This window comes from Rhinolophus sinicus, linkage group LG01, assembly GCF_036562045.2.
Source record: "Rhinolophus sinicus isolate RSC01 linkage group LG01, ASM3656204v1, whole genome shotgun sequence".
Lineage (NCBI taxonomy): Eukaryota > Metazoa > Chordata > Mammalia > Chiroptera > Rhinolophidae > Rhinolophus > Rhinolophus sinicus.
This window is the reverse complement of record NC_133751.1, coordinates 92,150,483-92,161,864: the sequence shown is the minus strand read 5'-3', so window position 1 is coordinate 92,161,864 and position 11,382 is coordinate 92,150,483. Positions and strand designations below refer to the sequence as shown.

The window sequence follows — 11,382 nt, the reverse complement described above, 5'->3', positions numbered from 1 at the left end:
CCCTTCCTTGTGGACTTTAAATTTTAGTTAAAAAAACAACAATAAACAAATTAATGAATAACATGTAACATTCTACAATTGACACATTTTATGAACAAAATAAGTATGGGAAGAGGGACAAAAAATGGAAGCAGATGGGAGTTGCTAAATTAATTTGTATTAAAATATGAATGGAGGGTAATACATTTTATAAGTGCTGAGAGTGAATAAAGTTTATTTTGAAAGAAAAGGGAATAGCAAGGAGAATTTACTCTTGTGGGAGAAACCAATCTATTTTTTTTAATTAACATTCAAACCATGAATCCTAGCTAACCATCATTTATCATTTTATCTCTGTGATTATATATCTCTGTGACTTTATATCTTAAAAGATATATAGAAGTCCAGTATCTTTTGATACCATGGAGAATTGTGTGGGCTGAACACAGTAAGTAGATATTTGAGTGCAGTATTATTCGCTAGTTAATATAAGTTCCATACTCCTACTTTGCCAGGGAAGAGTTCTCGTCCTATTTCTAACCTGTTAAACAATAATTTGAGTATATACCCAGGAGATGGTTTTCTAGATTATATAACCCAAAAATCTGAAAACATTTATCCGTAAGTATATATGTGCTCCGGTGTTCATTGCAGCTTTATTACAGTGGCCAAGACATGGAAACAACCAAAATATCCTTCAACAGATGCTTGGGTAAATGTGGTATATATAAATGATGGAAAACTATTCTGCCATAAGAAAAGATGAAATAGTGCCATTTGCGGCAACATGGATGGATCTTGAGATTATTATGCTAAGCGAAATAAGTCAGACAAAAAAAGTCAAGAACCATGTGATTTCACTCATATGCGGAATATAAAATTGAAAGCAACAAAGGAACAACACAAACAAAGAAACAAAAGAGCATAGACACAGAAAATAGTTTAGTGGTTTCCAGAGGGTAAGAGGGGAGGAGAGGTACTAGACGAGGGTAAAGGGAGTCAAATATATGGTGATGGAAGGAGAACTGACTCTGGGTGGTGAATAAACAATGTGATATACAGATGATGTATTACAGAGTTGTGCACTTGAAACTTATATAATTTTACTAACCATTGTCACCCCAATAAATTTTAATTTAAAAAAAAAGAATAAATTGAGACATTTCCACTAGTCTCATAACAACCACCCATGTGTCTAGTAACAGCTTGGGGTCAGACTCAGATTAGAGTCCTCTCTCAACTATTCTGTTTCACATTCAAAGCTGTTTATCTGAACTCAAATTCTAATAGCATCTTAGTTTTACACTTTCCCCCCCTAATGAAACTATGGCTCTATTCTTAACAAAAAATGGTTCTTTTTTTTTTTTTTTTTTTCACAGAACACGAAAAGCCTTTATTTCACGGACTTAGCTAGGAGGGCTGATTTATTTGCCTTTCCGGGCCTTGATTTTCCTCAGGTAGAACTCCAGCTCCTTGCCTTCTAGTATATAGCCATCTGCTCGGCCACACTGGCCTGGTCTGGAAGCGATGCACGCAAGAAGCTTGCCCTGCTGGAACTGCTCCTCTAGAAGACTGCTGATTTTGGCATTCTTTTTCCTTTCATCATATTTCTTCTGAATTTTCTTTGATCGTTTTTTGTTTAAAATCTCTTCCTCCTCGGGAGTCAGCTTGGCCCCCTTCTTGCGGCCCAGGGGCAGTGCGTAGTGGGACTCGTACCACTGTCGATACAGCGTGCTGTCCACCAGCACAATGCAGTTCTTCACTAGCGTCTTGGTGCGGACCAGTTGGTTGTTGGAGGCATTGTAGACCACATCAATAATCCTCGTTTTGCGCGTACAACACTCTGAGCCCCAAGAGAAGTTCCCCACATCCAGCCTCAATGCACGGTACTTCTTGTTGCCTCCACGCACACGGACTGTGTGTATGCAGCGGGGACCAATCTTAGTGTTGGCGGCAGGGCGTCCCAGCTCATATTTTCGCTTCTTGTAGTAGGGCTTCCTCTTGCCCCCGGTCTTGCGGCGCTTGTGCCAGTTGTCCCGAGATATGCCCATGGCTCAGCACCGACTGGAAAGAGCAAAATGGTTCTTAATAATGAGATTGTCCTTGAGATAATAAGTTTAAAAGGACTTGACTTGTGAGATGATAAAATGTTGAGTTTTATCTACAGTGGTTGAAGAGGCCAACCTACCTCATGTCATTTAATCATTCTCATTCATTTAATGTTATCTTCTATTTCTATCTGGCTCGTGGGTTTATTAAGTTGGTGCAAAAGTAATTATGATTTTTGCAATTGTTTTTAACCTTTTAAACCGTAATTACTTTTGCAACAGCCTAATAGTTTGTATTCACCAGGTAAACTCTAAGACATATAGTCCCTGACCACCTAGGGACATCTATGCTCCAACTGCATTTTACAGAAAATCCTATTTGATTTTTTATTGTAGTGTATCATAGTTAAGTTCCAAAGTTAAAGTCAGGAATAATTATGTCTGCAATAATAGGTGATGGATAAATATTGTTTAAATGAATAAATCAATGCACAGGAGAGAACTCCCTCCAAACTGACCTCTTCTGTAATTAGAAATATCACCTGAAAGAACTTATTCCACAGTATTAATACAATCCAAACAGTCCTTTCTTGTGATGGCTTACTATTGAATATATCGCTGTATTTTATTAATACAGTTTAAAAATCAACTAAGAAAGTATGAGTATATAAAGCTGTCAGTATCTTGGAAATCTAGAGTAGGACATGCAAGTTGAAAGAGTATCACTACTTCATTTTAACTTTGAATCAGTCGTTCTTCCATTACCTCCACCCTCTTCTGTTCTCTCACCACATGTGAAGTTTGTTTGCTTAAGCTAGATCAGAGAAGAAATATTCTCTGTCACGCCAGTATGGTAAAGGGAAGAGACTGCAGGGAGAAATGCAAAAATTTGGAATTCTAACTGATGTTACTACAAAATTTCAGCTGATCTTTCTATTAATATATCATCTCCCTTTTAAATTATTTAGGGATTTGATTTGTTGAGACATTCTATTGTTCTACATGTAAATAAATTCGCTTTTTGTTGAGTCCCTATATGCAAGCAATTAGTTTTCAACTTTCTCTTCCATCTAAAGTAGGTACCACTTGCTTTCTGTCTTCTAACATTTTCTCTTCCAACATTTTATTGACACTCTTTTGGTATAATAGTCATCCATTTATTTTCCTTTCGGACATATTACTAATCCTATATTATTTTTATTTTAGTTAGCGGAAACAAAGATATATGTGTACATGCAATGCTCTATGTTTATGTGGATGTAGAATACAGCTATTAACAACCAGTAAACTATGTTTATAGTTTTCAGCTCTTACACTTGATTTTCCCAAGTCATTCTCATAGATTCTTGAGAAAAAAAAAAAATCCCCAATCCTTTGTCCCATTGTCCCTGTGATAGTTAATTTTATGTATCAACCTGACTAGATCACAGGATATCCAGATTCCTTGTTAAACATTATGTATGGGTGTGTCTTTGAGGGTGATTCTGGAAGAGATTATTATTTGAATTGAAAGACTCAAAGAAAGCAGATTGCCCTCCCCAATGTAGGTGGGCATTTGGGCATCATCCAATCCAATGAGGACCTAAATGGAACAAAAAAGTGGAGGCAGGGAGGATTCCTAATCACTCTGCCTGACTAGATGAGCTGATAGTCCAGCCCTCAGCACTCCTCGTTCTCAACCTTCAGAATCAGACTGTTTCTCTGGAGAACCCTGATTAATATTTCCTATTCTGCAGGCCTAGAAAGAGAAACTGGATAGAGATGCTCTTGCAGAATTTCCAGTAGTTAGACAGACAGTTTCAATCATATATAAAACACGTACAAATACTATACTTATTGCTTTTCTCTATCCTTCCCCTCTTCTGGGAATTTCTGGCAATTCTGAACCAAGAGAAATAGACAGTGTTCTTCACTATAGTTTAATGTATTCAAAAGTACAATATTTTTATTGTATAGGTGATGTGAAATATGCAAGTGTTCAGATCTGGTTAGTACAGTATACTTCTTTCACGACACATATGACTACCATTGTTATAAAACATATTCCAGTAGAGACCATAGTTGTAGTTTATTAAGTTCAAAATAAAAAGGAGAACAGTTATAGAATGACATCCCTGTCCATTATACTACAAAAATATACTTTATTATTATTTTAAGTAAACATGCATCTTAGTTCTGTTCTGGAGAGACTTAATAAAAAAGCATCTAACAAGCTTTTTCGTTCATTTCCATGTGCCATAGCATGCTAAGTGAATATTCACATTTATATACATGTATATATATTTTTTACTTTTAAATGATTTCAATTTTTAGTTCTCCATAAAATTGGTTTTCCTAAATTACCTCAGTTGGATATTTTTTAAACCTACTTAAATCGTTTGTGTAATCACCATTTATAACATTATCAGCAATCCTATGAACTTCAATGGAAGCAAATACAACTTTTGGCAGTACATGTATATGTTGGATTTCATACACGCACAGTTCAATTCAGATTATATTGTTGAGACAGAGCATTTGGTGTTATACTAAGAGAATGTGGAAATTACTGGTGCTTAAAACTTTTAATTTGTTATTATGCTCAGCGTAACAAAATAATGTCTTCTTTCCTGCTATTGGAGTATTTTTTTCACTGAATTTTATTGCATTAGAGAAGCTTTATAACCTCATTTTGGTTACCTACTGTTAAGAGCTATTCATGTGTCATAAAAATAATTTTTGTACATGTCAAACATAAAATGATCAAGTAACAAAGGAAGACATCAGCAGTGTTTTTTAGGGTATCGGCATAGTTCCAGACCTGCAGGTTCATGAAAAACTTAAATTATCCAACAATATTGTTTTATCCCTACTATGATCATCATTTCAGCATTTGCTATAATACTTTGAGACTTAATTCACAGTACATAGCAGATAGTGTAACTATTCTGGTAAGATGTACGCCCTTTTAAACAGTGATGATTCTTCTTTAGAGGTGACTAGATGCCTTATCTATGCCCTTATTTTTGTTAGAAGAATACATCAATAAACTCAATAATCAGGGATTGTTTAAAACTCATCTTCCACTTCCAAATGCATAACAGAATGAGAAATTGAGCCATCTCCTTCATGAAATATATTTCAGATTATTTTATTTTTTAATCAATTCTCAGTCATTTTTTATTTTATTTTCTGATTATTTTCTTTTAATTTGATTTTTCGTAATGTGGTTTTAAAATTGAGTCTGCTTTACGTAAGTAATTATGATATTTCTATTTCAAATATTTCCATAAATAAATATGTATTTAACCATAAATATATATTTGTCAACTCTATCCCTGATATTTATTTAGTAGGCTCTGAAAGTGCAAAGGAAATAGAATTTTGCCCAAACCCTCAACTATGTCAAAATGTAGTGTAGTGAAGAGTTTCCCAGAACACTGCTTATGGAGGTCATGGAGGTGCACCACTCACCTTGTTATCAAGAGAATCTGCTATGAGGTGTGTAGTTGCCACACAGCCTTCAACTATCTGTTGCATATTTGGACCCATTGCAATATACCTGCTAAGGCCACAGTCTCCCATGGATGCTTCCAGCCTGTGAATAGCAAGGTGGGATTAACTTAACTGGACTATTCCTGCTAAACATAGGAATCATCTGGTGAGAATTCTTTGATTTGGGGCTCCCCATGGGCCTGGAAAGAAATTTCACAGGGCTGCATTGCAGAGGAAGGTAATCTTAATATTTCCTCTTCCTTCTTTCCTTCCTTCCTTCCTTCCTTCCCCCTCCCTCCCTCCCTCCCTCCCTCCCTCCTTTACTTCTTTCCATCCGCCTGGCTTTCCTTTCTTCTTTTATACAGCACTGTCTGAAGGTATTTCCTGTCTAATTCTTTGTCCTCTCTGCTTTATTTTTCAAAGGCAGTTCCCCCAACAAATATTGTACAAGTCTAGTATCATCTCGGTGTTTTTTTATTGAAAGATCCAAGCTGATTCACTAGTGTTTTATGTAGTAAAATTGCAAATTATAATTGAGACAAGAAGACATAGGGGTTATATTGAAGAAAAACTGGCATTACTAGAGCTCTGAAAAAGACTGAAATTGAGTAAATAGGAATACTGTAGTGTGTTATGGGATATTGGAAGAGAGTATGTTTGAAATTTTCATTTTGTATTAAGAATTTGGGAAATAGCACTTATATTAATAGACCTGGCTTTGATTTAAGGTCACCACTACATTTCTATGTGTTCATGACTTTGTTTAACCTCTGTAACTACTTTACAGTTTCTATGGGCATTTAAGGTAATATATGTTGAGTATTGAGCTCAGTTGAACACCTATTGCATACCAAATGTTCTAAATATTTATGATTAATGAATGCAATCATAATTTAAATTGCTTTTATGTAAATTAAACCCAACTTGTTATATGTCAGGACATATATGTGCACGTTTGAAAGAATATAAAGCACACAGGAATAACCTGGGGCAGCAATTTTCAAAATTTAATGTACAAAAAAAAAAATCTAGAAAGCTATTGAAATATACATTCCTGGGTCCTTATACACAGATTTTGTTTATTATTTCTGGAAAATTTTCTAGGAATTTGCCTTTTTAAGAAGAATCAAATGTATTTTTGATGTTGGTAGTCTATGGAACAAGTTTTAACCAAAAAAAATATACTGTGTGTGTGTAGCATATTAAAATGTATTTATTTATTAATTTAACATGAATATATAATTAAATTCAGTTGTTTAAGTTTGGAATTAGCTGGAATTAATATATTTGTTTGCTAAATAACACTTCTCTTACCTAGAGAGGTGTTAAATATCATGGATCTTTATTAAATATAGATCCATTATTAAATATAAATATACTTTTATATTTATATATCTTTATTCAATCCAGATCCATTATTAAATATGGATCCATTATTAAATATCATGGATCTTGCAGCACTATATTCTTATCATGACTGCAATGTATAAACTTAAATAGAATTTGAATGTATAACTTATTCATACAGGTGGCATAAATAATTTTTAATTGTCAAAATCTATGACTTAATATTTATCTAGTGACATATTAGTATTTTTCATAATATCAAATTCCATTAATTATATCACTATACTTTTACTTCTGTATTTGAAGGAACTAAAAATCTATTTCAGTTTTTATTTTAATATATAATTATGGGAATTAAATTTTTTTAATTTGTAAGATGTTATGGTTACTCTATTGGTTTTAATCAGGCCCTTCATAGTGCTATAAATGAGGCAACATTTTGATAAGGCTCTGAATGAAAGAATGCCACCTTTAATATAAATTAAGTGTCTACAATGTCTTTCACTATTAAAATGTGACAGTGTTTATGGAAAAATTTACCATAAGATTAACAAACAATTTTCAGTCACTGTCCCTAAGTTTTTCTTTGTGCAAGTAGAAAATTTCGACTTTCAGATTGTAAGCAAAGAGGCTCAACACAAAATCCCTTAAATATAATCTTAAATGAATTATAATAAACTAGATATTACTTATCAATCTTAAAGCTGCAGCGATTTCCCAATTAACTTACAAATGAATGTACTAAATAAACATCAACTATAAACAAAAGTGAAGAGAATAATTCATTCTATTAATAAATAAACCAAATACCATTACACAGAAAAAAGAAAAATGAGGTATGTTTCGAATGCACCTTTCTGACGTAGACAACTCCTTGCATACAGCAACTATTTGTCATGTGTGTCCTATTTGAGGTACTCGGATAAGATCGTGGGTACAAGGGTTAACAGTTTAGTTTTTAGTCAAGTGGAGAGTTTGAAAACAAACTTCTAAAGAGCATGTGGAATCTATTCTGTGGCAGGTAATGCTCTTGGCTATATATGTCATTATTTATAAAACTGAGTTATCTTACTAATATCTGACAACAGGTTCTGCTTACATTGATAGTCACTAGTTTCTGTTTATTCTTAACCTACTTTTTCAAGGTCAGCATCATTCATTGCAGACTGTACATGTAATCTACGGAAGAAGAGATACAAAGTTTCTTACACACTGTCACAAATTTATCCAGTGAAAAACAAGTATGCAAACTAAGACATGTTTGGCTGTTGGTGACTCTTTTCTCCACAATTGCATGAGATAATTATTAATGTTCACCAGCATATTCATTATGATAGAATTAAGCCTGATACTGTAGTTTGGTACTCATTTCCTTAAGGTGGATGTTGCTGAGGGAGACAATGAGAATATGTCAAAGTGAAACAATACCTGAAAAATCAAGGTTATGCTGTGCACATATTCTTGCATAGAAAACTATATGACTTCTTCATATTATCACTCTTTGCAGATGACATGATGCTATATACAGAAAACCCTAAAGACTCCACCAAAAAGCTATTAGAAACAATCAACGAATACAGTAAAGTTGCCGGCTACAAAATCAATGCACAAAAGTCCATTGCCTTCCTATATACTAACAATGAAATCTCAGAAAAAGAAATACAAAAAACATTCCTTTTGCAATTGCAACAAAAAGAATAAAATACCTAGGAATAAACTTAACCAAGGATGTGAAAGACCTATATGCTGAAAAATATAAGACTTTTTTAAAAGAAATTGAAGAAGACACAAATAAATGGAAAGACATTCCTTGCTCATGGAGTGGAAGAATCAACATAGTTAAAATGGCCATATTACTCAAAGCAATATACAGATTCAATGCAATCCCCATCAAAATACCAATGGCATATTTTAAAGAAATAGAACAAAAAATCATCAGATTTATTTGGAACCACAAAAGACCCCGAATAGCCAAAGCAATCTTAAGAAAAAAGAACTATAATGGAGGTATCACACTTCCTGACTTTGGCTTGTACTACAGGGCTACAATAATCAAAACAGCATGGTATTGGCAGAAAAACAGACACATAGACCAATGGAATAGAATTGAGAACCCAGAAATAAAACCACATAAATATGGACAGATAATTTTTGACAAAGAAGCTAAAAACATACAATGGAGCAAAGACAGCCTCTTCAATAAATGGTGCTGGGAGAATTGGATAGCCACGTGCAAAAGAATGAAACTGGACTGCTATTTGTCACCATGTACCAAAGTTAATTCAAAATGGATCAAAGACTTAAGCATAAGACCTGACACAATAAACTGCATAGAAGAAAACATAGGTACTAAACTTATGGACCTTGGGTTCAAAGAGCATTTTATGAACTTGACTCCAAAGGCAATGGAAGTAAAAGCTAAAATAAACGAATGGGACTATATGAAACTTAAAAGCTTCTGCACAGGAAAAGAAACCATTGACAAAATAAAGAGGCCACCAACTGAATGGGAGAAGATTTTTGCAAACAGTGCCTCTGATAAGGGGCTAGTATCCAGAATATACAAGGAACTCATGCAACTCAACAACAAAAAAAACAAACAACCCAATTGAAAAATGGGCAGAGGACTTGAAGAGACACTTCTCCAAAGAGGACATACAAATGGCAAATAGACATATGAAAAAATGCTCAACATCACTAATCATCAGAGAAATGCAAATCAAAACCACAATGAGATATCACCTCACCCTAGTCAGAATGGCTATCATCAACAAGACAAATAGTAACAAGTGTTGGAGAGGCTGTGGAGAAAAAGGAACCCTCATACACTGTTGGTGGGAATGCAGACTGGTGCAGCCGTTATGGAAGGCAGTGTGGAGGTTCCTCAAAAAATTACGAATAGAATTGCCATATGACCCAGCAATCCCTCTCCTGGGTATCTACCCAAAAAATCTGAAAACATTTAGAGATAAAGACACGTGTGCTCCAATGTTCATTGCAGCTTTGTTTACTGTGGCCAAGACATGGAAACAACCAAAATGTCCTTCGATAGATGAATGGATAAAGAAGTTGTGGTATATATACACAATGGAATACTATTCGGCAGTAAGAATAGATGATATAGGGACATTTGTGACAACATGGATGGATCTTGAGAGAGTAATGCTGAGCAAAACAAGTCAGACAGAAAAAGCAGAGAACCATGTGATTTCACTGATATGTGGTATATAAACCAAAAACAACAAAAGAACAAGACAAACAAATGAGAAACAGAAACTCATAGACACAGACAATAGTTTAGTGGTTGCCAGAGGGTAAGGGGGCCGGGGGGTGGGGGGTGGGAGATGAGGGTAAGGGGTATCGAATATATGGTGATTGAAGGAGAACTGACTCTGGGTGATGAACACACAATGGGATTCATAGATGATGTAATACAGAATTGTACACCTGAAATCTATGTAATTTTACTAACAATTGTCACCCCAATAAATTTAATTTTAAAAAAAAGAAAATTAAGTTATTTAAACATCAGAACACAGTAATTATTCATTTTACAAAAGTTTTAAGAACAAAATTTAGTACAAAATAACTTTGTACAAAATAACTTTGACATTAGGATCAATGGACTAAGGTTGAAATAGCTGTAATAAAAGGAAAAAGAAATGAACAGAAAATGCATCAGATTCTGATAGTGGCTGATAAAAACAATTGATTATACCAGAATAACTGCAAAGAGGTCATGGACACAAGTTAGGAGGGAGTTATAGAAGGAAATAGGAGTTTATTTCGAATGAAAGATGGTATTAAACATGCTGCATCTCTCAAAAGCTATGGATATTAAATATGTGCCTAATTATATATGATGACCTAGGTTGCAAAGAGACAGGGCATGATTTGTAAAGAATTTACAAAATATTTTACCTCTAAACAATTTTGCTTCTAAAATAGGTTAATTTCTTTGTTCCTTTTTCCTGTCAATGCTTTGTTAAATATCTCTTTCATGGCTTGGAAAAAAGTTTTCTTAACCTACTGCAAAAGTGTATGCTGCAGTTGATAGAAGAGAACAATAGGATACTTTCTATTCATTACAGTTAAAATTAATTTGGACTTTGAAATGTAAATCAAAATGTTAAATAATTCCTTGTATAAAAAATGTTTCTAATTATCATGAGGCTTATATTCAATATATTTGACTATAGGTTTAATATTATTGCTTATCATCTCTCCTATCCAACATCTGCCTATCCTTATTTTGTCTCTATTTAACATGGGATTGAATATTGGTCATAAATTTATTCTATTAAAATTAGCATTTTTTCATAATTTTTGTTTTTTGAATTTATCTTTAAGAATTTAGACAGGGCAAATCTCCATTGCTTTTGTGCAGGAATCAAATATTTCAAAACCCTACCACCTTAACACCTGCCCCCAGAATAATGGAAGCATGAGGAACTAGCAGATTGATTTTTGTCTTTAAGTTTAACAAAATAAGGTTAATGCTAAAATAATAAAACTAAGAGATGGAGTGAAGAGT

General features: G+C 33.9%; 1 pseudogene; it reads right to left on the bottom strand.

Annotated features, from left to right (window-relative positions):
- Positions 1-1,357: 1,357 nt before the first annotated feature.
- On the bottom strand, positions 1,358-2,050 carry LOC141573169 (small ribosomal subunit protein eS8 pseudogene; annotated as a pseudogene).
- Between the last annotated feature and the right edge of the window lie 9,332 nt (positions 2,051-11,382).